The sequence below is a fragment of the Sus scrofa genome, chromosome 1, assembly GCF_054392235.1.
Source record: "Sus scrofa isolate SSC_HxYL_T2T_F1_AM1 chromosome 1, Sscrofa_HxYL_maternal_Yorkshire_Landrace_v2.0, whole genome shotgun sequence".
NCBI classification, from domain to species: Eukaryota; Metazoa; Chordata; class Mammalia; order Artiodactyla; family Suidae; genus Sus; species Sus scrofa.
The window spans coordinates 216044354-216069866 of NC_139383.1; the positions used below are offsets into that span (position 1 = coordinate 216044354).

The 25513-nt window shown below is 40.5% G+C and overlaps 1 protein-coding gene and 1 long non-coding RNA gene across 8 annotated transcripts in view; both read right to left on the bottom strand.

The window, feature by feature from the left end:
• SH3GL2 (SH3 domain containing GRB2 like 2, endophilin A1) overlaps positions 1-25513 on the bottom strand; it is a 203441-nt gene that overhangs the window by 173248 nt on the left and 4680 nt on the right. The gene's annotated exons all lie outside the window — the stretch shown is intronic.
• On the bottom strand, positions 2162-7345 carry LOC146407009 (uncharacterized). Its single transcript, XR_014821169.1, has 3 exons — positions 5408-7345; positions 2721-5114; positions 2162-2656 (listed from the first exon to the last, which is right to left on the bottom strand). It is a non-coding gene; the product is annotated as an uncharacterized LOC146407009 (long non-coding RNA).

Genomic DNA, 25513 nt, shown 5'->3' on the forward strand with positions numbered 1-25513 from the left:
TTACCCATCCATTGTGGTAGCTTTCGCATTGCGGGGCAGAGAACACAACACTAAATTCCTCTTTTACTCACCTAAAGGAGAAAAAGAAAAATGTCAAGCAAAAAATGTTAGGCAGTTCAGATTTAGGGAAAATACCAGCTTTTCACTTCACTAGGAGAATATCAATTATATGTGACATAAACTTCTTAAACTGATTTTAGCTTTTTATGTCCTACATCAAAAACCTCTAGGATGGCACACAAGAAGAAACCCAACTGGGATAGCCATGGGCAATTAAAGAAAGCAGGCTAGAAGAGCTCATATCATCAAAAGGGAACGTGTATGCTATTCAAGCAGCACACCCAGCTAATGGTTCTCAATTCAGGCTCCATGATGATACCACCTGAGTTTAACTGGTCTCAGGGGCACTGGGGTCTGAGCATTTTTTAAAAGCTCACCCAAGTGATGTTAACCCAGCTGTGAGGATTGGGAACCACTGAGTTAGACTGCCGGAAGAAAGAATACGCCATCAGTGAAAGTGATCAGGTGGTGCAGTGGCACAATCTCAGAGCAGATGAAATAATGTGGGAAAAATAAATAAATAAATAAATAATTAAATGACTTATGGCCTGGGCCTGTTATGGGTGAGGGGCACATACCCAGACAGGAAACCATGTCCTCTGCCCATTCTAGCACCAGAGTTTTAAAGTCCTTCAGGACTCACCTAGTATGGTTGGCTACAAAATTAGGAGGTTCCTTAGCTAGGAATGTCAAGGACAATTACAAATGTCACATCATGAATTTTTTGCTAAGAAGTTTGCTATGTATATTTCACTTGTGCATCCACATTTATATAGACATACACACACACTTAAATAATACAAGGTTTGACTGTAAGGCTGGCCACAGTCCCTCCTCACAGAGATGCTGCCTGGTTCTTTTCTAGTTCTCAGGTGTGAGAGTTGTGTACTGACGGTATTGAGCCCCTTCAGGGCAAGATCACTTCATTCCTCTTTATAGCTCAGCCTCCTACCTCCGCCCTCTACCACCCCCCCCCCATTGTCCCCACACCACTAGGTACATGGGTACTCAATACTTGTTTGTTCCATGAATTTGCCTTGAGCACAAATGAGCTTCCCCAGTGATATTAATTTAGGATGAATTCTTCCCCACAAGCTGGTAGAAGAGCTAGCAAGAGCCAACAATGCATCAGTCGTGAGGGGATGCTTAGCATCTAGAGCAGAAACAAAAGTACTTGTGAGGTAACAGTGACACCTGTGTCCCTCCCTGAACTAAGCCAAACCCTACCTGCAGGCTTCTGGCCAACTTCTGAGGACAACCAACCCAGAGGAGTCAGGGACCCCTTCCTCAGAAAACCCCTCAGAAAGCAGGCACAAGAGAGTTTAGCTCTCAGGAACCATGACGGCAAAGCTGTGAGGCCTCCTGCTACAGTGACCTCCCCTTCACCCCCTCAACTGACCCAGCTTGTGACCATTAATCAAGGTCTTTCAGGCTCTTCACACCCTTTCCTCACAGCCACAGCATTACAGGCACTCCATCCACCCACACACACTCTGCGTCACAGGGACAAATAAGCAGTTCGGCTCAGGACAGAGAGCTACGACGTGATTACAGCTGAGCCTCAATCCCAACACCTCGGTCTCCAAACCCTCCCTGCCAAAGCTATTAACAGCAACAAGAACATGAACAATAACAGAATTTTTAATAAGCTAACATAGTATATGCAAAAAAGCTATGCAAAGTGTTGAGTGTTTACATGGATCCATTCTAACAACCTTGTTCATACTGCTGATCGCCACTCAACAGGGAACAGGATGGGAGAACTGAACTGTCTGTGCGAATCTGAGTTAAGGAGCAGAGCAGCAGCAAAGTCCAGGCACTAGGACTCCACAGCCCCTCTCTCGATATTCTCTGTGCTGTCTCTGAGAAAGCTGGGTGAGCTAGAAGCTTGGAGGACTATAGCCACCAGTGAAGGGGGTAAATGCCCTCCCTTGAGAGCCAGGTTTCTCACCTGTAAAATGAGTGTCAGAGCTGAGAAGGTCTAAGATCCCTTCCAGCCCATACTTTTGCACATAGCATCAGCCCCAGCACTCATCACAGGACCAGGAAGCCATGCTCCACTGTACCCCAAAGCCAAACCAAATCAGAGATTCACTCTGGATTTTTTTTTAATGGTGATAAAATATGCACAATAGGAGTTCCCATCATAGCTCAGTGGAAACAAATCTGGCTAGTATACATGAGGATGCAGGTTCGATCCCTGGCCTTGCTCAGTGGGTTAAGGATCTGGCGTTGCCTTAAGCTGTGATGTAGCTTGCAGACGCCGCTTGGATCTGGCATTGCTGTGGCTGAGGCCTAGGTCATCCTCTACAGCTCAGGTTCAACCCCTAGCCTGGGAACCTCCATATGCTGTGGGTGTGGCCCTAAACAAAGGCCAAAAAAAAGTATGCCCAATGTAAAATTTACCACACTAATCATCTTTAATAGTTCAGTGGCATTAAGAACATTCACACTGCTGTATAGCCATCGCCACCATCCATCTCTGGAACTTTCATCTTCCCCAACTGAAACTTTGCCCACTGAACACTAACAACTCACTCTCACCCACCCTCCAGCCCATAGTAACCACCATTCTACTATCTATCTCAATGACTGACTACTGTAGGTGTAAGTGGGATCAGACGGTATTTGTCTTGCGACTGGCTTCTGTCGTGTAGCACGTGACAGGAACTCCTTCCTTTTTAAGGGTGAATATGATCCCATTCTATAGATACACCACTTTTGTTAATCCATTCATTTATCAATGGACGTTTAGGTTGCTTCTACCTTTTGGTTCTTGTGACCAGTGTTCTGAAGAACATGTGTGTGCAAGTTAACTCTGGGCTGTTTTAAAGTAGGATAGTTTCAATTAATGTTCAAAAAATGTTTAATATATCCGGAGATCACTTATAAAAACATTTTTCTGAACTGAGCGAAGCTCTCTAAGCCCAAGTTCTGGCATCTGTAGCATGTCTCAGAATCAGAGGCAGACACAGCATTGCTCCATCACAGGGTCAAGCCCCCCCATTGCTAATATGGCTCTTTGCCTATAACTGAGGAATAGAAGTTCCTGTCATGGCCCAGTGGTAATGAACCCAAATAGTATCCATGAGTACACAGGTTCAATCCCTGGCCTCACTCAGTGGGCCAAGGATCTGGTGTTACTGTGAACTGCGTTATAGGTCACAGATGTAGCTCAGATCTGGAGTCACTGTGGCTGTGATGTAGGCCAGCAGCTGCAGCTCCAATTTGACCCCTAGCCTGGGAACTTTCATATGCCACAGGTGCAGCCCTAAAAAGACAAAAAAAAAATAATTTAAATTAAAAAAAATTGGTATGACCGAGGAATAAAATAAACACACTCTACCTATAGGAAAATAATCTCCCCAAAAGTACTACAATGAGGATATGAATACACTCTGAAAGGGATTTAACGTAGAGTTTTCTTGAAAACAGATAAATTTCTAGAATTACTGTAGTTAACACCCTGAAGTTAGTACAAACATGAAAAACAAAAGAAATGATTCAGTAATAGAAGTCCTTTCTCATTCTTACAAGAAATTTTTCCATTCTGGTATAGGTGTTTCCAAACTGTCCCCACTCCATCATTTTCAAAAAAAAAAAAAAGTAAGAATAAAGAGGAAAATACGACAATCAACTGTCATGCTACCATTGCTGGTAATCCTTCTTTCTCAAATTAACAATATTTGCTATTTTTACACTGCTAGGTCCCAGTAGGACCAGGCCCTTCCTGTAAGAGGGATCAATTCCATTTTGATAGTCTTAAGACCTGCCAATCTCCTGGAAACAAGGTGAAAGAAATCAGCAGCTGGTGGCCGCTACAGCAGAAGACACTACCAAACACTGGGAAGGAGAAAAGCTAAAGTCACACAAAAAACGTTCTGGATGAAAGATACGAAATCAGAGATAGTTCTACATGCTTCATCATAATCTAGTCATAAAATTAACTTCAACTGCAACCTACTACAAACTAAGGAAAACACAAAGAGTTCATATTACAGCAATGAAACTGACACCACTGACCGGGTTTTTGAGGTAAATCAGCTAAAGAAATGTCTCTGCACCGGACACCGCATTGTGGGGGAGACAAGTGGGCTGAAGTACAGTCTACCCTCCATATCCAAGGATACCTACGAATCTGGAGGGCCAACTGGACTAAGCCCTCTTACATAAGGGACTCAAGCATCCATACTTCCTGGTGTCCTCAGTGGGTTCTGGAAAATAATGCCCTGTGGATACCATGGGATGATATAGTGTGTAAGATGCCAAGCCCTGGGGCAAGAGGGAGGCAGCGCAGACCCAGCTTGCTAGATAATACACCAAGAACAAACTCAAAGGTTATTGCAAGCAATTTTTTTAAAGACCAGGAGCCCAGCAACCTTCTTTTAAGTCATAGGCCCATGAATTAAGATCATTTCTGTCTAGTTATCCTGATCCTGACGAAGGGTACTGGGACTCCAAGAGCATTCTCCCTGAAGTCCAGGGGAGAATTTAAGGGTATCTGATTGTTGTTCTTCAGTGCCTTCCTACCACTTAATAAACAGAGTTCTTCATTTTCCAGTGTTTATATATTTGGTTATATACACCAGTTTGGTTTTCAAAAGGTGAGAAAGAGTCTGGGAGGGAAGAGTTAGGTTTCACCAAGTTAAGCCAGAAGGCTTCTGTAATGCCCTTAAAATGGTGAGGGCTCAGGTTCCCTTACATGAAATGACCTATAAAATTCCCCAGCTTAGACATACAATTCATGATTCCTAAGCTTGACCAGTTCTCTTTTGTAACTACCAGAATTAGAATTACTTATAACTATTTGACAGAATCAAACCCACCACAGACAGATGAAAATTTCCCAGTGAGACTCTTCCCCCAAAGACCACATCCAAAATCTGAACGGAGGATTCAACAGTCACTGAATAAACTCAAATGATCAAAAAAAAAAAAAAGGCCACCTACTTTTGACTCTACCTTAAGAATTCCAGGGAGTCTGAAAATTGCCAGTGTTCATTTAACCACTCACTGGCTTCCTCCCCTATCTCTAAATTTTTTTTAAAAACTTACTTTGGAGTTCCCGTCGTGGCGCAGTGGTTAACGAATCCGACTAGGAACCATGAGGTTGCGGGTTCGGTCCCTGCCCAGTGGGTTAACGATCCGGCGTTGCCATGAGCTGTGGTTAGGTTGCAGACGCGGCTCGGATCCCGCGTTGCTGTGGCTCTGGCGTAGGCCGGTGGCTACAGCTCCGATTCAACCCCTAGCCTGGGAACCTCCATATGCCGCGGGAGCGGCCCAAGAAATAGCAACAACAACAACGACAAAAGACAAAAAAAAAAAAAAAAAAAAAAAAAAAACTTACTTACTGCCATGGTTTATGTGCATATACCACTTCACCTTTTCTGAAGCTTATTTGGGTAAAAGATTTTATTTCTGCTACAACCAAAAAAATATATATATCTTACAAGAGATAAAAGGAAATATTTTCCATGCGGCCATTAGACAAAATAACCACACTCCTTTCCATTAACCTGAAGAACCAAACACACACGCACAGTTAAAACCAGCATTTCATCCTTTAAAGAAAAACAGTCAAAGAAGGAAACCTGAGCCATTTATTACACTGGATCATTTCATGGAAAGCAGCAAGCTGCTTCTAAGTCTAAAAATATCCTTTGGACATTAAGTCCTGTGTTTATTGTTTCCATCTTTCACCCATTTTGCTATGTCCTTTGGTAATATGTTGGTTCAGATTAAAGAATATGATCTCACTTAAGATGACATGAGCTTCACCAACAAAACAAACAAATTAGCCCCACCCAACAGGACCTCACTGGGATGAAGATGCCTGCTGCACGGTGTGATAAAGTGGAAGAAAAACGACAACACAGAAGGCATCCAAGGGAAAAGCAGGGGTAGTGCCTATATACAATGATAACACTTAGGGACACTCTGATTAAGGGGGTCAGGGTCACAGTGGTTATCACAGAGCTAATGAAAAATAAAAAAATTGTAGAAATCTATTACCTATTGTAGCTCTAACAATGTATTACAATCTCCCTATCCTAAATGCTAAACCTTACATTCACATGACATTTTTCACCTCTGTAGACAATTTATGCCATTTTTCCCTTTGCTCTACCTTCCAGGGTTCCTTTGCCTAGGACGATGGGTAAAGACTATTTTTTAAAATCCCAAGTGGGTCTATACATTGTGGATTATTGTAAAACCATTCTTTAAAGTCCTTTCCCCACAAAATCCATTGAAAGAATGGTACATATCCATTGACAGAATGTTAAATATCAAATGCTGCTTGCAGTTTTGAAATGAGGTTACCCCTAGTCACTACAGAATAGATACCGTGCAGTAGGATAGAAATAGCAGTCTATGGATATATCATTAGCAAAACTATGCAGCTAGATTATCCCTGTCAACAGTGTGTGTAGGGCTGCTACATAATTAATGCTTTATTAAACTGTTCTCTGAATATCTGAGAGAAGATCAGAATGTGAACCAGCTGTGCTGTTTAATATTATCTCTGAAGGAGGTGTATGTGCGGGTAGTTTATTTGCAATTCTCCCTTCAACATTATACTCCAATCTTTGATGCTGGTAGGGTTGGTTTTTTGTTTTTTTTTTTCCCATCCTTTGTCTTATTCTGTCCTTTAAGACTAAAGAACATAGCACGTTTAATTAAAAACAGGAGAGTTTAAGAACATTTTTGCTTAAAAGGCTGTTTCCACTATACATTGATCCAGTTCATCCAGGAAGGCTTTGTGCTGTAGAATAAACTCCAGTATTCTTGCAATTTTCATGAAAATGCTTCTGAACCCCATTACCTTCTTTGTGTTTGACCATATGTTCAGTACCCTGAATATTTCAAACATTCCTAATATGGTGGCTAGGAAGGATAAAAGCAGTCATAGCTTTCAGAAGACCCAAAAACAGGTGTTATAAGAATTTGAAAAACTGCAAAATACCAAAATGTCTTAATTTTTATTTCATAAGCTGGACAACAATTCAGACTGAAAAAAGACATAACTTTAAATATTTATTCACATTTTCTGGAGAGCTTTCTCATTAAGAAAAATACAAACAATGAGCCTATACCTTTTGACAGAAATAACATCCTAAAAAAACTAAGAAAAAGAAAACTTTCAAAAGACCCCATTTAGAGAGAACTGTTAACACTGTGAACCTTGTTCCAAAATTCCACCCAGCTACATGTGCAGACACAGGCCCTGCCCACAATTTTACATATAAGTTCATGCTACACACATCTTGCTGAAAGCTGCCCCCCACCACTACCAGCCTCAAGTATAACAAGGAAAGGTGTCCATGCGAATAGATATAGTTACATCATTTTCAAAGGCACAGCCACGTAAAACTCCACTGAATGACCATACGAATGTTTCACTACCATTAACAGAGTTACAAACTTTGAACTATGTCTTTCCCCACATTTCCCATTTTCCTATCTGTGGTAAATTCCAAGAAGTGCCTTAATCAAAGGGAACTTACATGTTGACACCCTTCCTAACTGGTTCTCAGAAAAGAGGAACCTGCAAGACTTGAGAGTAACCCTTGAGTCCACACCCTTGCCAAAGGTGAGTTTTGTCCACTTAATTTTTTAGTTGTATGCTGCATATCTTAATGTCATTAGTCCTTTCAACCATATTTAGGATGCTCTTGCTACTCAGAAGCACTTCATTTTTATGAAGCAAAATCACCCACCTTTAGTCTATAGCCTCTTTATCTTATCAATCATGTTCAGAAAGTTTTTCTCCAGCTCAAGAGAATCCTATTTTTTTTCCTTTTACTACTTTATAATCTTTTGCCTTTATAGACCCTAGTCATCTAAAATCTATTTCAGCATAAGGTGTGACAAAAGGATCCAATTTTCCAAATGGATAACTATCCAAACATCATTTTCTGAATAACCCATCTTTTTTGCTACTGATTTAAAATGCTGCCTGTATCACCAAATTACCACAGGATACCTGTACCACTTATTACTGGACCTTCTACTCCGCTCCATGACTGAATAAATAAAATGCTAAGTGATTGATCTTCCAGCCTCCAAAGGATGGATTGTCAACATCAAATTCTGTCTCTACCATTACCATTAAGGATAAAGTGTCTCTTTGCTTACTTTTGGGGATGTTACTTTGTTTTACATTTTGTTTTATTTTTATTGAGGTACAGTTGATGAACAATATTAAATAAGTTTCCGGTGTACAGCATAGTGATTCATAATTTTTAAATATTATATTTAATTTACAGTTAATATAAAATATTGGCTATATTCCCTATTTTGTAGTATACACACTTGTAATTATTTTCTACGTAGGAATTTGTACCTCTTAATCCCCTTCCCCTATCTTGCCCTCCCTCCTTCCCTCTCTCCCCTTTGGTAACCACTAGTTTATTCGCTATATCTGTAAGTCTGCTTCTTTCTTGATATATTCATTTGTTTGTTTTGTTTTTTAGAGTCTACATGTAAGTGATACCAATACAATATTTGTTTTTCTCTGTCTGACGTATTTCATGTAATAGCTTTGTTACTTCAGGTAAGACATTTAACCCCTCTGTGCCTTAGTTTCCTCATCAGTAAAATAGGTATAATAGAGCCTACTCTATAGATTTTTTTTTAATAGGGTTAAGCTAAATGGTTAAGTGCTATATATATTTATATGTTACTTATCTTCATCATCATCCCCAAAAGTAAGCAAAGAGACACTTTATCCTTACCTTCAGGAATTCAGAGACCAATGAAGGAGATAACTTTTAATCAAATACCACAAAATACACAACGGAAAACCACAATAAATACATTAAACAGGAACCTCATCCAATCTAGCAGGTCAGAGAAGGGGCTTCCAAGAAGTAACATTTGAATTAAGAACTAAAGGATGAGTAAGAGAGACATGTCCCCAGAGTGATGGGGGGGGTGGTCATACAATCCAGCCACAAGGGCTTGGCTCCAGAGTCCCACATCTGTGTGTTCTGCTGGCACCATCACAAAGGGCTGGTTTCTTCTCACCCTCCACTTCTCAGTTTAAGTTCCCCTCCTCAGAGAGGTACCCCATGACCACTCCCTTCTGAAAAGCCAGAGATAGGGTCTTTGATAAGCTAATGCTGTAAATCATATTATACAATCTTACTTGTTCAACAGAAACTATTTATTCCAGCTGGAGAAATTCCAAGATCCTAACTTCAGGAAAACACAAGAAGTACTCTTTATCCTCAAGGCTTCACCTGTAAAACCCTCATCTGCCCTTTACATGCAAATAATGGTAACTTTCTCACTTGGCACTGTCTCAGCTAGTAAGAGTGAGCACTGTGAACCCTCCTACGGGCTGCAGAAAACGTGGTCTCCCTCTACCCCACCCATCAGGGCAGGGAGTGAGTACTCCATTCGCCTCTCTACACTCAGAACTTAGCACAGAACCTGGCAGGTAATCGATTCAATGCCTATTATTTGTAAGACAGATGGATATCCAGAGCAAAGTGTGAGCAGAAAACTGGTGCTTAATCAGGGTGGAGAGGTGATGGTCAGATCAGGCAGGCCCTTGTAGCTCATGATTTAGGATTTCTGTCTTTGCAACCAGAAGCCATTGAAAGGTTGTAAGCACAGACGTGTCAAGGATATACTTGGTTTTGAATCTCTCTGGCTAAAATGTGGCCTGACTGGAGGCAGGAGAGCTTCTGGGTCACAGGTTGAACCAAGGTGGTGGGGGATGCTGGAAGGTAAGCAGTGGACTGTCTGAGGGACCTCCACAGCATTCCAAAAATGGACATCATGGAGTTCCCGCTGTGGCACAGTGGGTTAAGAATCAGACCAAAGCAACTCAGGTTACTGTGGAGGCAGGTGTTTGATCCCGGCCTGGCACAGTGGGGCAACGGTTCTGCCACTGCTGTAGCTGTGGCCTGGATTCCATCCCTGGCCCAGAAATTTCCATATGCTGTGGGTGTGGCCATATATATGTTTTTTTTTAAAAGGACATTATGATAAGTGCCTATGTTTCACAGAGAGAGATTTGCCATCAGAAAAGAAAATTCTATGTGCTTAGTAACTGCAATATAAATTTGAGACTGTACAATGTAGAAATATCACTTTAATAAGGAATCTATTAAGTAAAAAATGTAAAATTTGTATAAATTTAAAATAAATTTCCTTGACAATAAAAATCATTCCAAAAAAAATGGCAGCATAAGTCATTAGCAGCATTCTTACTCATGAAGCCTCTATACTTCTTAAAGAAACAGGAAAAGCAGCCATGCATCCAGTAGAAACCCAAGCAGCAGTTTCATTCAGGGCTCTATGGAGGGTGAGGCATGTGTTCTACTGCTCTTAAGCTAAACACCTAACAGAGCAAACCTATACTCACTGACAGTTCTATAAAGTCAAAACTAGAGTAAAGACTACTCCCTGTAGAGGAGTCCCAGTTCTAAGCAATTTCACTCATCCAAGGACATGAATTATCAACCATGAAAAGACAAATCCAGAGTTCCCGTTGTGGCTCAGCAGTAATAAACCCAACTAGGAACCATGAGTATGCAGGTCTGATCCCTGGCCTCTCAGTGGATTAAGGATCTGGCATTGTCTTGAGGTGTGGTGTAGGTCCCAGAAGAGGCTCGGATCCCACATTATTGTGGCTGTGGCATAGGCTGGGAGGTACAGCTCTGATTCTATCCCTAGCCTAGGAACTTCCATATGCCACAGGTGCAGCCCTAAAAAAAAGGAAAGAAAAAAGAAAAAAAAAAAAAAAAAGGCAGCTCCCATGTGTAAAATATATTGAATATATAAACAATATCAAATCAAGACCGCAACACCTACTACCTAAAGGTCTTTGCACGGTCCTATCTGTAACTCAACAGCACCATGTTTTATTACTCTTAGGAAAATAAATAAGTAAATAATATGTCATAAAGCTTCTTTCCCATAACTTTAAAATAAAAATTTTTGAATGTCTACTCCTCATTCCTGAAATTTACCATTCCTGAAAAACCTATGACTGCATATTTTTAAGTTCTTTCTCATGTGGGAAGGGATGAGTTTCTGTATTTGTGAATGGCTTTTTAGGCAGGAACAAGCCATCTACAGCCGCTGCCTCTCATAGCATCCTGACAACATCAAGCTCCTGCATTGATTCTCTCCCTTCTTATCCTTCACAGCTGCTGTGAACACATCTGGCATTGCTGGTAGTGGTTTGGGCACAAAGAGCCTGCTGACTAACAAGAATAATGCACAAGAGGTTTGGGCTAGACTCTCACAGTACCATCATTTCACAGACGTTAGGCAAGGTCCTCAGACTCCATTTTCTCATATGTTAAGTATCAGCATGCCTTTTCCTTAGAGAGGTATAGAATAGTAAAATAAGTACATACATGCTATAAAATGTTCAGGTTGTCACTCCACAGTCATCAACAAAGAAGGAACAGTTAATGTGAGCATCCTGAGATGCATGTTAGAAAAACAAGTTACTAAAGACTCAAATCATGATGATCTAATTATCTGACACAGTGCAGAAAGAACTTCCATTTGACAGAAGGGATTATTCAAAAGAACCAAATGCTTATTTCAAAATATAGATTATGCTTCCACTTAAACACATATCAAAGCCAAACTTTAAAAATTTTTGAAGAAAAACTATTATTTATTTTACATATGAGAAAGCTACAGAAAAATAGTTTTTTTTAAATCTTTTAAAAGATAAATGAATGTGGTGGGAAGAAAGAAGATAAAAGAAGCGAGAAGGAAACAGGCAGGAGGATTTACTATTGGGAAACTGTAGATAATCAAACCCTGCTTTAAGAATTCTCAACATTTTATGACTATTAGGCTCTATAAAGTCAGTACAGAATCATGCTTAACTTTGTTTTTTTTAATTTTTTTGGAGTACAGCTGACTTACAATATTGTGTTAGTTTCAGGTGCACAGCAAAGTGAATCAGCCACACATATGTATTTTTCCCTTCAGATTATTTTCCCATATAGGTTATCACAAAACACTGAGTAGATTTCCCTGTGCTCTACAGTAGGTCCTCATTAGTTATCCAATCCACACACAACAGTGTGTACATGTCAATCCCCAACTCCCAATTCATCGCTCCCTTCAATGTTGCCCCATTAGTAACCATAAGTTTATTTTCAAAATCTGACTGTTTTTGTTTTATAAGTTCCTCTTTATCAGTTTTTATGAGATTCCACATCTAAGTGCTATCCTATGATATTTGTTTGCAGTGTTTCTCAAACCGATTTGGTCTTGATAGGTATCTTGACCTCTTGTTCTGCTTATTAATAGAAGACTCTTTGGACAGCCGCTCCTAAAGCTGAGGAGTTTTTGGGGGATTTCTGAGTTTTTTATAGTAACAGACCTCAGATCTAGGTTAGACTCCCACATAGGAGGAACCAAGTGTGACACACAACCAGGTTTGGGAATCACTGCATTAGCTTAAGTGGTTATAAATTACCTGCAGAAATACAGGCTGGGGTCAGAATCACTACTAAATAAAGCATAAAGCAAAGGTAAAGCACCCTCAAAACTATAAAGAAAAAAGCCAAGTAATTTAATCGACAGAAACAGAATGTACACCTTTTCCCAGTTCATGGGGCTCTCAAACCAAGACTTCAGGAGCCCAGCAGTCCATGCAGAAGCAAGAGGAGAACAATGTACTGATACAAATAAGAATCTATCTTGCATAAAGAGTGTTTAAATCAAAATAATTCACTGAGGGAGTTCCTGTAGTGGCTCAGCAGTTAACAAACCCACCTTGCATCCATGAGGACTAGGGTTTGATCCCTTGCCTCACTCAGCGGGTTAAGGATCCGGTGTTGCCATGAGCTGTGGTGTAGATTACAGACACGGCTCGGATCCCACGTTGCTGTGGCTGTCATCTAGGCCAGAGGCTACAGCTCTGATTCGACTCCTAGCGTGGGAACCTCCATATGCCATGGGTGCAGCCCTAAAAAGACAAAAAAAAAAAAAAAAGACAAAATAATTCACTGAGTAGCTTATCAAAACATACGTTAACAACCTGCTCCAAAAAACTTACCAATCAAATAGATTCACATCTCACCTTCCACTGGAAATGCCCGATTATGAAAGAAACATCCCAAAAAACTCTCCGACTCTTCAGAGAACCACATAAGAAAGGCAAAGTAAGGAATGTATAGATAACTTCTATCACTACATCTACCTTCATTCAAAAATTACTCACACAGGAGTTCCTGTCAAAGCTCAGTGGAAATGAATCTGACTGCTATCCATGGGATGCAGGTTCAATCCCTGCCTTGCTCAGTGGGTTAAGGATCCAGCATTGCCATAAGCTATGGTGTAGGTCGCAGAAGCAACTCGGATCTGGCGTGGCTGTGCCTGTGGCGTAGGCCAGCAGCTACAGCTCTGATTCAACCCCTAGCCTGGAAATCTCCATATGTGTAAGTGTGGCCCTAGAAAGACAAAAAATAAAATAATATGTAAAAATAAAAACATAACAATTACAGTTTTAATTCAATATCCACTATATTGAGGCTATTCAATTCCTCAGAAAACTAAATATAAAACTACCATATGATGCAATCCTAGGCATCTAGGCAGAATGAGAGAAAATATTTGCAAAAGAAACATCTGATAGAGGACTGTTATTTAAAACATACAAAGAAGAGTGGATAAGCAATGAGATTCTGCTGTATAGCACAGGGAACTATATCTAGTCACTTGCGATGGAACATGGAGGATAATGTAAGAAAACGTGTGTGTATGACTGGGTCACTTTGCTGTACAGTAGAAATTGACAGAACACTGTCAATCAACTATAATGGAAAAAACAAAAATCACAAAATAAAAAAAATAAAAAGACAAAAAAAATCACTCATACACAGGGATATATTTAAATGTTTACGTCTAAAAACATTCCAGAGGATGAAAATTGGAAGTTCTTCAGCAAGTAAAAGTATTAGTTTAGTACACACAGGACAACTATGCAGGAAAACAAATTTCTTGAGGCCAAGTCTTCAACCCTTGTTTCTCAACTTACAAACTAATACTGGCTCCAGAAATTTAAAGCGATTCTGCAGAGCCTGGAAAAACAAGCTTTAATCCAGAAATGACTTCACAGCCTATTTGTCTGAGAGCTCGAAGCACTTTTCATTGAAGCCATTAAAGAGTGCCAGCCCCCAGAGAAAGCCAAGCCATCCATAAAGGCACACTTGTACCCAACCAAGAGCCACCCCCAGTGCTTTGGTTGATCTTGCCAGACATGTCCTTTCTTGGAGAAAGCTCAAAGTGGCCTGCCCATCTCATTACTGAGGCTGTGTTTCCTGGTCATGGGTCTTCCATTCTGTTCTTTTTCACTTGGGATGGAAAGAAGAAGGTATTATTTTTCTGTTTATGCCCTCCTAAACTCTGCATTTTCTGTCCTCAAAATAGAAGCCCATGAGAGGCTACTAATAGAATTCTGCTTTCATGTTCAAAAAGGATCGCTTGGGATGTCTCCTATCTTCTTAGAATGTCTCCACCACACTCCATTCCTCTTTGCTGGGATTCACTTTCCACAGACCTTTTCCTGAGAAGCAAAGAAGTGACAGATGCCCAGGAGACTCCTGATGTAAGGAGAATGAGGCTGGACAGTTGGCACCAAATGACCCAGAGCATCTTACAGAGGCACTCTTCTACATCATACATGTCTTAGCTGCCCTCTTTCCTTTTATGCAAAACACAGACTCAAAGCCATGACACTGTCTTTCCTAAGGATAATACCAGGGATCTGGGGAAAAAATATTCAAAAGAAATGGCTGCAAATTCATCAGTATTCTTATTCATAAGGCCACTACACTTCTTAGATAAACACGAAAAGTAGCCATGCATCCAGAAGAAACCCGAGCAGCACAGGGTTTAAATCAGGGATCTCTGGAGGGTAAGGCAGGTGTTATGCTCTTAAGCTAAATGCTAAACATGCTAGCTAATAGAGCAAACCTACACTGACTAGTAGTTCTAGAACTGAGATGGAAATTGGGTTTGTTCCCAATCCCAGTGACGGCATATAAGAGTCTTCTATTCCTTGTTTTCAATTTAACCTGACGAAGTGGGGATGGGAATAAGAAGTGCGGATGACAGAGTAGAAGGAATTTATTTAACAGATAAAATCTAATTGCAAAAGATGAGGGAATGTGGAAACACAAACTGGTCATCCACAAGCCCCAATGACCAGGAAAAACCACACTTCAAATGTTAATTTTAAAAATAATCTTACTGCATTACAGCACAGTGCCTGGCATGTAAAATCTCAGTGTATCTTACTACTACTGAGGTTCTTTTTCCCAATATTAGGCCCTTCGCTGATCTGTTTTGTTTGTTTTTTTCACTTAACAACAATCAAGACGACTTCCCTACAATGATAAACACTCCTCTGTGGACAAAATGGTTATAGATACTTCATGATAAAGACTCACCAAGATCTACTTCCCTATCACCTATCATTTGACATTTAGGTTCTTTCCAAATTTTTTCACTACAATAACTACTAAAGTGAACAACTGTGTACACAAGTTTTGCAAGCTTATACATTTATTTTCTGTAAATAGATTCCTAAAAGCAGAATTACAAAGAAGAAAACTGCTGACATCTACACTCCCACCATCAAACAAGAGCCCACCTACTTACACCCTTGATTGACTGAGAATGCTTATGCTGGTGTTCAGCAATGAAAAAGGTCATATACTGCTGTTTATTTCCATGATTTTTACATCTGTGTCCTGGCCACTTATGGTGCTTTCCTACACCATCAGCCTTCTGTAACCAGAGATGCTGAACCTGCAAATATGGACAGCTGACTGTACTGCACCATTTTATATAAAGGCCTTGAGCACCCACAGATTTTTTTTTTTTTGTATTTTGTCTTTTTAGGGCTGCACCCATGGCATATGGAGGTTCACAGGCTAGGGGTCTAATCGGAGCTGTAGCTGCCGGCCTATGCCAGCCACACCAACGCCAGTTTCGAGCCATGTCTGCGACCTACACCACAACTCAAGGCAACGCCACATATCCTTAACCACTGAGCAAGGCCAGGGATCGAACCTGCAACCTCACGGTTCCTATTCGGATTCGTTTCTGCTGCGCCACGACAGGAACTCTGCATCCACAGATTTTGAGCATCCTCTATCCTCTCTGTAAAAGGTCTTGGAACCATCCCTCTGCAGATACCAAGGAAAAGCTGTACTGCCTTTCCATATTCTTTGCTAATTTTCCTATTAATATGTTCATCTTCATCTTACTGATTACTAAATGCTTTCAGATATTTCTTAGTTTGACATTTAAGGCTGGAATAGGAATCCTAGCTGAGAACTACAGGCAATTATCAGATCTGAAACAAGCCAGTCTAGACAAAAATCCTAACTCTACAATTGAAGCTGTGTAACCTTGGACAACTTATTTAACTACTCTGTGTTTCAGTGTCTTCATCTGTGAAGCAGGGTAATAATGCCCTTATGGGGTTGTTTTGGGTAGTTAATGAGTTAAAATAGTGCCTAGGCATGCCAGTTATTTTTACGGTTAAGGAAATTTATTTTAAATTTACAAATTTACAATTTCATGGGAGCATGTTTTAATTTCTAAAATAACTTTTAAAAATATGTGATGTATTTGAAGCAGAAATAAATATAAAAGTAAATGCACAGGTATTCACAATAGCCAAGACACAGAAACAACCTAAATGCCCTCAATAGATGAATGGATTAAGAAGATGTGGTACCAAAACACTCTCTGACATCAACATCATGAATATTTTCTCAGGTCATTCTCCCAAGGCAACAGAAATAAGAGCAAAAATAAACCAACGGGACCTAATCAAACTGACAAGTTTTGCCCAGCAAAGGAAACCAAAAAGAAAACAAAAAGACAACTTACAGAATGGGAGAAAATAGTTTCAAATGATACAACTGACAAGGGCTTAATCTCTAGAATATATAAGCAACTTATAAAACTCAACAGCAAAAAAGCCAACACCACAATGGAAAAATGGGCAAAAGACCTGAATAGACATTTTTCCAAGGAAGATATACAGATGGCCAACAAACACATGAAAAAACGCTCAACATCACTGATTGTTAGAGAAATGCAAATCAAAACTACCATGAGATACCACCTCACACCAGTCAGAATGGCCATCATTAATAAATCCACAAATAACAAGTGCTGGAGGGGGGAATGTAAGTTGGTACATCCACTATGGAGAACAGTTTGGAGATACCTTAGAAATCTATACTACCATATGACGCAGCAATCCCACTGTTGGGCATATATCTGGACAAAAGTTTTCTTGAAAAAGACACATGCACCCACATGTTCATTGTAGCACTATTCACAATAGCCAAGACATGGAAACAACCCAAATGTCCATCGACAGAGGATTGGATTAGGAAGATGTGGTATATATACACAATGGAATATACTCAGCCATAAAAAAGAACGACATAATGCCATTTGCAGCAACATGGATGGAACTAGAGACTCTCATACTGGGTGAAATAAGTCAAAGAGAAAGACAAATACCACATGATATCACTTATATCTGGAATCTAATATATGGCACAAATGAACCTAAAATACTGCACAAATGAACATATCTACAAAACAGAAACAGATTCACAGGCATAGAGAACAGATTTGTGGTTGCTAAGGAAGAGGTAGGAAAGGGAGAGGGATGGACATGGAGTTTGGGGTTAGCAGATGCAAACTATTATATTTAGAATGGATAAGCAATGAGGTCCTATTGTATATCACAGGGAACTATATCCAATCTTCTGAGATAGATCATGATAGAACATAAAAAAAGAACGTATATATTTATGTCTGACTTACTTTGCTATACAGCAGAAATTGGCACAACACTGTAAATCAACTACTATTTTAAAAAATAAAAAAAATTAATGCATAGGATAACTCCTTTTAAACATACATAAATATAGATAAATAGAAAAGAAATAGGAAGGATGTGTTTATTCAACAAATATCTATTGAATGCCTGCTGAGGGACAGGCACTGGGAAACAATGAAGGGCAGAAGAGTCCCTTTCTTTATACCCACCCTGGGGAGAACCGACCAGGAAATAAACCAACAAGCAGTGCAGGGGGACAAGCCCTATCTTAAGAGGACCACTAGAGGCAAGTTTCATTGCACATGGAAGGTTATGTAAGAAGCTATCGAGCTGAGACCTGAAAGAGAAGCAAGTACAAAATGGAAGAAAGGGAAGGGGAATTTCCACAAGGAGGCCAGCATGGTGCAAAGGTCCAAAAGCAGGTAAGTGTGTGCAGTGCACAGGGAAGCAGTAAGAGATAAGCATACCTTTCAAGAGCTGTGAGAGATGACACCAGATAGGAAAAAAAGGTCAGACCACACTCCAAACTCTTTCCTTACAAGGATTTTGTGCTGGGAGCCATAAGGACCACTGATGCATTTTAAGCAGAGGAGCAACATTAGATGTGCCTTTTAGAAAAATGATAAGAGCTACATTTAGATATGAATCAAATGGGAATGAGACTAAAGGCATGAAATGTCAGAACCTACACTCATGCCCAAGTCTCTCTTACCTCTGCAGGGCTGTGGAACTTCAGAACTGGGGGAAGGAGGGGTGGGTTTGAAATTAAGTAACTTGTCTGGGGTCTCAAAGGTCCTCAGAATGGGAAAACCAGGGGGCCATCTGAGGTCTCTGAGCTTCTAATCCTGGGGTCCTAGTGATCATGTTCTACACTATCCCCACGACGGATAGTCTTTCACCCTTTTCTAAATGGTTTCAGGAGCTTCTCCTGAAGCACGCCTCTGCCTGAACAGCAGGCACAGAACAGATGACTTGGTGTTGTTCTAAACAAATGACCTTCCCTTTTACAATACACAGTCAAATCTAGTCATGAGCAGAAAATTCTCTGATGGTCAGAAAGTGGTCATCCACATATACAGTGACATTGTGGGAGGGGGAAGATTTTGAACAATACAGTTGGTGCACATTTGTGTTCTCAGAAACACTGATTCCCTCAGCAAAGATACTATTTGCTTTATTCTTCTTACAATCATTGTGACTTAGGGAAAAAGGCTGCAGTGTATGCACTGTTAGGACATTTATGGCTTCTAACATTTATGAAGCTCCTGTTTTAACAAAGGCAGAATAAACTTCACGCTCACAGATTTACTAAAGTAAGAGTATATAAGACTTATTTTTTTTTTGGTATGATAATTTCCTATACCTGTATTTATCAGTGATACGATTCATTTTTAAAGTTGGTAAATTAAAGATGAATGCAGGAGTTCCAGTCGTGGCTCAGCGGTTAACAAATCCGACTAGGAACCATGAGGTTGCAAGTTCCATCCCTGGCCTCACTCAGTGGGTTAAGGATCCAGTGTTGCCGTGAACTGTGGTGTAGGTCGAAGACATGGCTCGGATCTGGCGTTGCTGTGGCGTAGGCCAGCAGCTACAGCTCCGATTGGACCCCTTGCCTGTGAGCCTCCATATGCTGCGGGTGCAGCCCTAGAAAAGACAAAAGGACAAAAAATAAAAAAATAAATAAAGATGAATGCAGATGCCTCAAAGTCATGAACATAAAATTGAATGACAAATATGGGGAATAGTCCAATTATTCCACCATAACCATAAGGCGAGACCCTACAGAAGTTGACAGAGCCTGCAGAAATTCACTTGAATCATTCATGGCAGCAACCAGCATACACAGTGACATCAGATAGTAATAACTCATTTGTTATAAAGGGCAGCTGATACACATCACATGATGGCAGCCTAACTCAATACCCCATAACAGTAAAATAACAGTAATAATATTTAGGTAAACGCATGGATACAAGACTATGATAAGCTTTCTGTTTAGGACACATCCTTTCACAAAAGGTGGTTTATGGTGAAAACAGATCAAATTATTTAAATGCATACATCTTGAAACATAGAAAGCAGCTGAAAATTTGTAAAAAATAAAGTACATCTTGATCACAAAATACTCTGAACAATTTAAATTTTGTAAATAAAAATAAGTGTTTCCTTCTTCTGTTGGAGCTGAGAAAAGGAGTATTCCATGTCAACATCAAAAAATTTAGAAATGGATGATAAGCATTATCAGTATCTCTCTGGAAATTTTGTATTGGGTTCAAGGTGAAAGTAATGGCCAAAAAAGTGAAAAATTTAAAGATTTTGGATTGTGAGCTTCACAGGGACCAAATATGCACAGACAGTAGTGGATGCAATGGACAAAAAAAAAAAAAAAAAAAAGTTTGTTAAATTTAATTTAAAAGTGGAATAGGAGGAGTTCCCTTCGTGGCTCAGCAGTTATTTATCCCACCTAGGATCCATGAATATGCGGGTTCGATCCCTGGCCTTGATCAGTGGGTTAAGGATCTGGCGTTGCCGTGAGCTGTGGTTGTAGGGTGCAAACATGGCTCAGATCATGCATTTCTGTGGCTGTGGCATTAGGCTGGCAGCTGTAGCTCCAATTCAACCCTTAGCCTGGGAACTTCTGTATGCCACACAGTGGCCAAAAAAAAAAAAAAAAAAAAAACTGGAATAGGAGACAGTACTCAAGTGAAGAGTTGAGCATAAGAAGACTAGAACCTCTAACTAACAAGATACTAATATTCATGATTAAAATCTTGGTAAGAGTATTGATGAGAACATCTCCAGAAAACACTTCTCTCAGTCTGGGAACATGATGGAGGACAGCCACAGCCAAGGGTTTGGGTTTGCAGGTCCCTCCTGCCCAGAAGCAGCCACTTTAGCAGTTTAATAATATAAACCCAGCCAGCAAGTCACTGACCAGAGCATTCACACAACATAAAAAAGCACTCTAGGGTCACTTCAGCGAACAGTAAAAGCAGGAAATGACAAGAGCGAAAGCTGTACCCATTCTGTTCCTACAAGATAGAGTATATTAGGTGACTTCATCACTCAGCCACAGAACAGTGCCTGACTATTCTCTGCCCAGCCAAGCTGCTCAAGTGACACCAGGTCCTTACAGAACATCTCAGGTGCCAGACCTCATCCTTCCAAAGGATGTCTGGAGCTGTCCACCAACGGCACCTAGAAAACCACTCAGGGCTTTGGATTCAGAAATCATTATTGCGTAGAGCTAACACATCCCTGACCAACAACACAAAGTGTGCCAGAGGTATCTGCCACCCTCAACAACAATTTAATGATCACCTTCAAATTGCCATGGAACTGTCTGACGTGTCCACAGGAGACAGGGCATTTCACTGCATCTATGTTGGCATCAGCTTTCCACAGGCATGGAAACAGACATAGGGTAAACTGACAACCACTCTACTCTTCCTGGTAAAGATCCCTGATGTGTTGCTGGAGACTAACAATTCAAAAAAATCCTTCAATGTTCTTCAGTCTCTCTATTCTAAGATTCATGAAGCTGTCACTGCACTACACAAGCCTACCAAGCTAAGAGAATGCTCAGAAAGTAAATAACAGCCTCACGTTTGAAATCAATCAGGGACTACTAAAAGAAACTTTTTCATCAGAGAAAAAAATACCAAAAAAAAAAACTAAATATAGAGTGAAGAAAAAAAAAACCTGAAATAAAACAATATATTAAAAGAGGACTATTAATACTGAAACTTAGTGATTCAGCAAATTAAACAAATTTTATGTGTTTATGTTGCATGTATATGTGCATGTACCCATGCACACTCATAAGCACACACGCAAATGAATGTGTTATAGACACAAGGGATGGCAAAGATGTCTAGTTTGTACCGACTCCCACTTCTCCATTCTGAGTACACCGACAGACCACAGTTCCCAGCCTCTTCCCTTCTTCCCTTGCACTTAAGTGTTACATGGTTTGGCCAGGTTACAAGTTCCAGCCAACCGAACATAAGCAGAAGTATTTGCTCCTTGTTTTCTGTTGTTGCATAACAAATTACCACAAACTTAGCAGCTTAAAACAATGGCCATTTATTAGCTCTGAGTTCTACTGGTTTTACGTCTGGGCAATGCTCATCTGGGTTCTCTACTCAGAGTCTCAAGAGGTCTCAAGATGTCAGCTAGACTGGGCTCCTATCTGCAAGCTCTGGGGAAGAAGTCTCCTCCATTCATATTGTTGACGGAATCCAGGTCTTCAAGGCTATGCACCTCAGAAGGTCCCTGTTTCCTTGCCAGCTGCCATCTAAGAGCTACCTCTTCTCCTAGAGCCTAAATACATGCTTCTCACCACCCTCCCCCTTCGTTAAACAGCAACAGCTTAACCAGTCCGTGTCGCACTTGCACTCTCTCTGACCTCCCCTCTCTGCTACCAGCCAGAAAAAAATGCTCGTCTTTTAAAGGGCTCATGCGATTAGATTAATCCCAACTGCTTAATCTCCCTTTTGCCATATCAAGTGATAATCTCAGGAGGGACATCTTTTCATAGTGACAGGATGACCCATACACAAAGGGGAGGGAACCGTCCAAGAGAGAGGATCACTGAAGGTCTTAGCATTCTGCCTGCCTCAGTCCTCTTCCAGGTGTGGCCCTTGAAAAACTCCCATGCTTGTTCCAACACTCTCTTCCTTTGGCAATCTTGAAAACCATGGGTAAAAGATGGAGGAACCCTAGTCACCCTAGATCCTTGAAGCAAATAACAGGAAATAAGAATGAAAAGAGCTCTGAGCAAAAAAGATCCATTAAGACTTCTTGGTTAATCAAGCATTAGGGCATCTTGCCAAATTCAGGTTAATGAAACCAAATCTACTGGTTGAAAGTGAGATCTAAAAAAGATCAAATGGATTCAGTGGAGCCCCCAAACATTTCACTTTGGTAACTGGCAAACGGAACAACAAGAAGAAAACAGATCAGAAGTCTTCTAAGGTTCTGAAGAAATGTTATAGCTCAAATCAGCCACGAGCCATTAGCAGTTAAAAGCCTGCGACTGTAAAGTGATCCCCAAATTTAAATAAACAGAAAGCTATGCAGCTCCCAGAGGTCACACTCCTTGTCACCCTTGGCCAAATAAAAGAAAGAACAAAAGAGTTCTCCCCAGATTGCAGAAACAGGGTAAAACCAAGGAACTTCCTCTACTATAGGAGTAGGGGACTTCACAATGCTTACTCAGCAAGGAGCATCACTGTCATGGACCATAAATGTCATGGTTCCCATTCTTTCCTTTCCCAGTGGGAGTGTTCACCCTGTACTATGTTTCCTGTACACTAAAAAGCACAGGCAAACCATCTCTAGATGCCTAACAAAATACATCTTGATACTGAGACTGCTCCAAAAAAGATCTAATTGTAAATTCAGTTTGACTTATAAGAAAAGTAATTCTGTTTCTTTTAGATATCATAATTCAGAAGAGGCTTGAAAATAATCTGAGCAAATCTCCTAAGATCTGGGTGGTCTTAAAGAATTACAGATAGCTTCTCCAGAGCCATCACACTATATACAATTTGACCCAGGGTTGGAGTTCCTGTTGTGGCGCAGTGGTAACAAATCTGACTAGGAACCATGAGGTTGCAGGTTTGATCCCTGGCCTCGCTCAGTGGGTTAAGGATCCGACGTTGCTCTGAGCTGTGGTGTAGGTCTCAGAGGCCACTTGGATCTGATGTGCTGTGGCTGTGGTGTAGGCCGGCAGCTGTAGCTCCGATTTAACCCCTAGCCTGGGAGCCTCCATATGCCACAGGTGTGGCCCTAAAAAACAATAAATAAATAAATAAGTAAACAAAAACAAACAAACAATAAAAAACCAATTTGACCCAGGGTTGGGGGAGAAAGGTTAGAGCAAAGCAATGGGAATATCATATTCAGAATTTAGAAGTTGTACTAAATGTAAACGCTTCATAAATAGTAAGGTCCTGAAGCATCAGACTTAGCTGATACTTCAGTACCATTTGAAAATATTTTGTAGACAATCTGTGTGACAGGGTCTCACAAACATGACATTTTCACAGTTACAGCTCTACAAAGCTTTCTTCTTAGTCTGTATTATCCATTAGAGATCACATATACATTCTTAAACACTGGGTTCTAAATTGATTAGGAAAATAAAATCTACACAAACAAAAGACAGAAAGATTATACTATAAAATGTTTTAAATGTCATATATTATTTCCTGCTCCCCCAACATCCCCATACATACAAGCTGTGAGCACCCCACCCAGGTAACTAAGTATACTCTGTGATAATGTGGGCATCACCACAAGTTCCTTTATCTGCCTGCACATGACCCTGACCTGGTAACATTATCATGTACCAAGGAAATTCCCTGGAGCCCTTTCTTGTGTAGTCCACCCTGACTTTCAATAAAGGCCATGGGTCTTCATGATTTCTCTTGGCTCCCCACCTGCTTGGATGAGCCCACCTTCTTGGCCCTCCTCCTAGGTGGCCCCCTCTTAGTGTGCAGTGACTTTGTCTCTCTAGGACCTGTGAGTATAATAAACTTTGTTCCCAAACCTCTGTGTTCTCTCTTGTGGCCACATCCAACTGATCATCATATAGAAGAACACAGAATAAGGGCACAAAGGGTTAAAAAAAATAACAGAAAGGGGAAAAAGGAAAGCCAAGGGACACCTCTGACTTCTTACCGCCCCCCCCCCCCGTATCTTGCCCATCTAGCCTTAATTTCTGGAGACCTGCTCATCTCCAGGGAAGCACCACCACTTTCCACCCTGGAGCTGTTCTTAAACTCAAACTTACAATTCCCATCATTCACTCCTCAATGGGTCTTGCCCTTGTTGCTCACTTCCTCAAACTACCCCCCTTTAAGGAAGGCTCAGGACTTCTTCCTCCCCCTTCTTCCTCCCCTCCTTTTTAAAAATTAAAGTTTAGCTGGTTTACAATGTTGTGCCAATTCCTGCTGTACAGCAAACTGACCCAGTCATTCACATAAATACATTATTTTCCTCACATTATTTACCATCATGGTCTATCCCAAGAGACTGGATACAGTTCCCTGTGCTATACAGTAGGACGTTATTGCTTATCCTAAATGTAATAGTTTGCATCTACAAACCCCAAACTCCCATCCACCCAACACCCACACCCTCCCCCTCCCCCTTGGCAATCACAAGTCTGTTCTCTATACCTGTGAGTTTGTTCTTGTTCTGTAGATAGGTTCATTTGTGCCATATTTTAGATTACACATATAAGTGATATCATATGGTTTCTTTGTCCTTCCGACTTACTTAATAGATCATCTCTAGTTGCATCCATGATGCTACAAAAGGCACAGAAACTCTGCAGACATCCCAATATTAAGCTCCTCCCTCCACAATGACACTTCTTCTCAAAACAGTCACCATTTTCCCCAACCAAGCCTTGCCATTTTCAAGGGCACTTCTGATTAATTTGGGAGGTACCTTAAATTTTTCAAGTAGATTGAAACCAAAATTCATAGAAGCTCAATTGAAAACCTTAAAGAATGACTGCGGAGGCACAGGGGATCGGGGGTGAAACCTTTGCAAAAATATAACTGTGTCAACTCAAAAAAA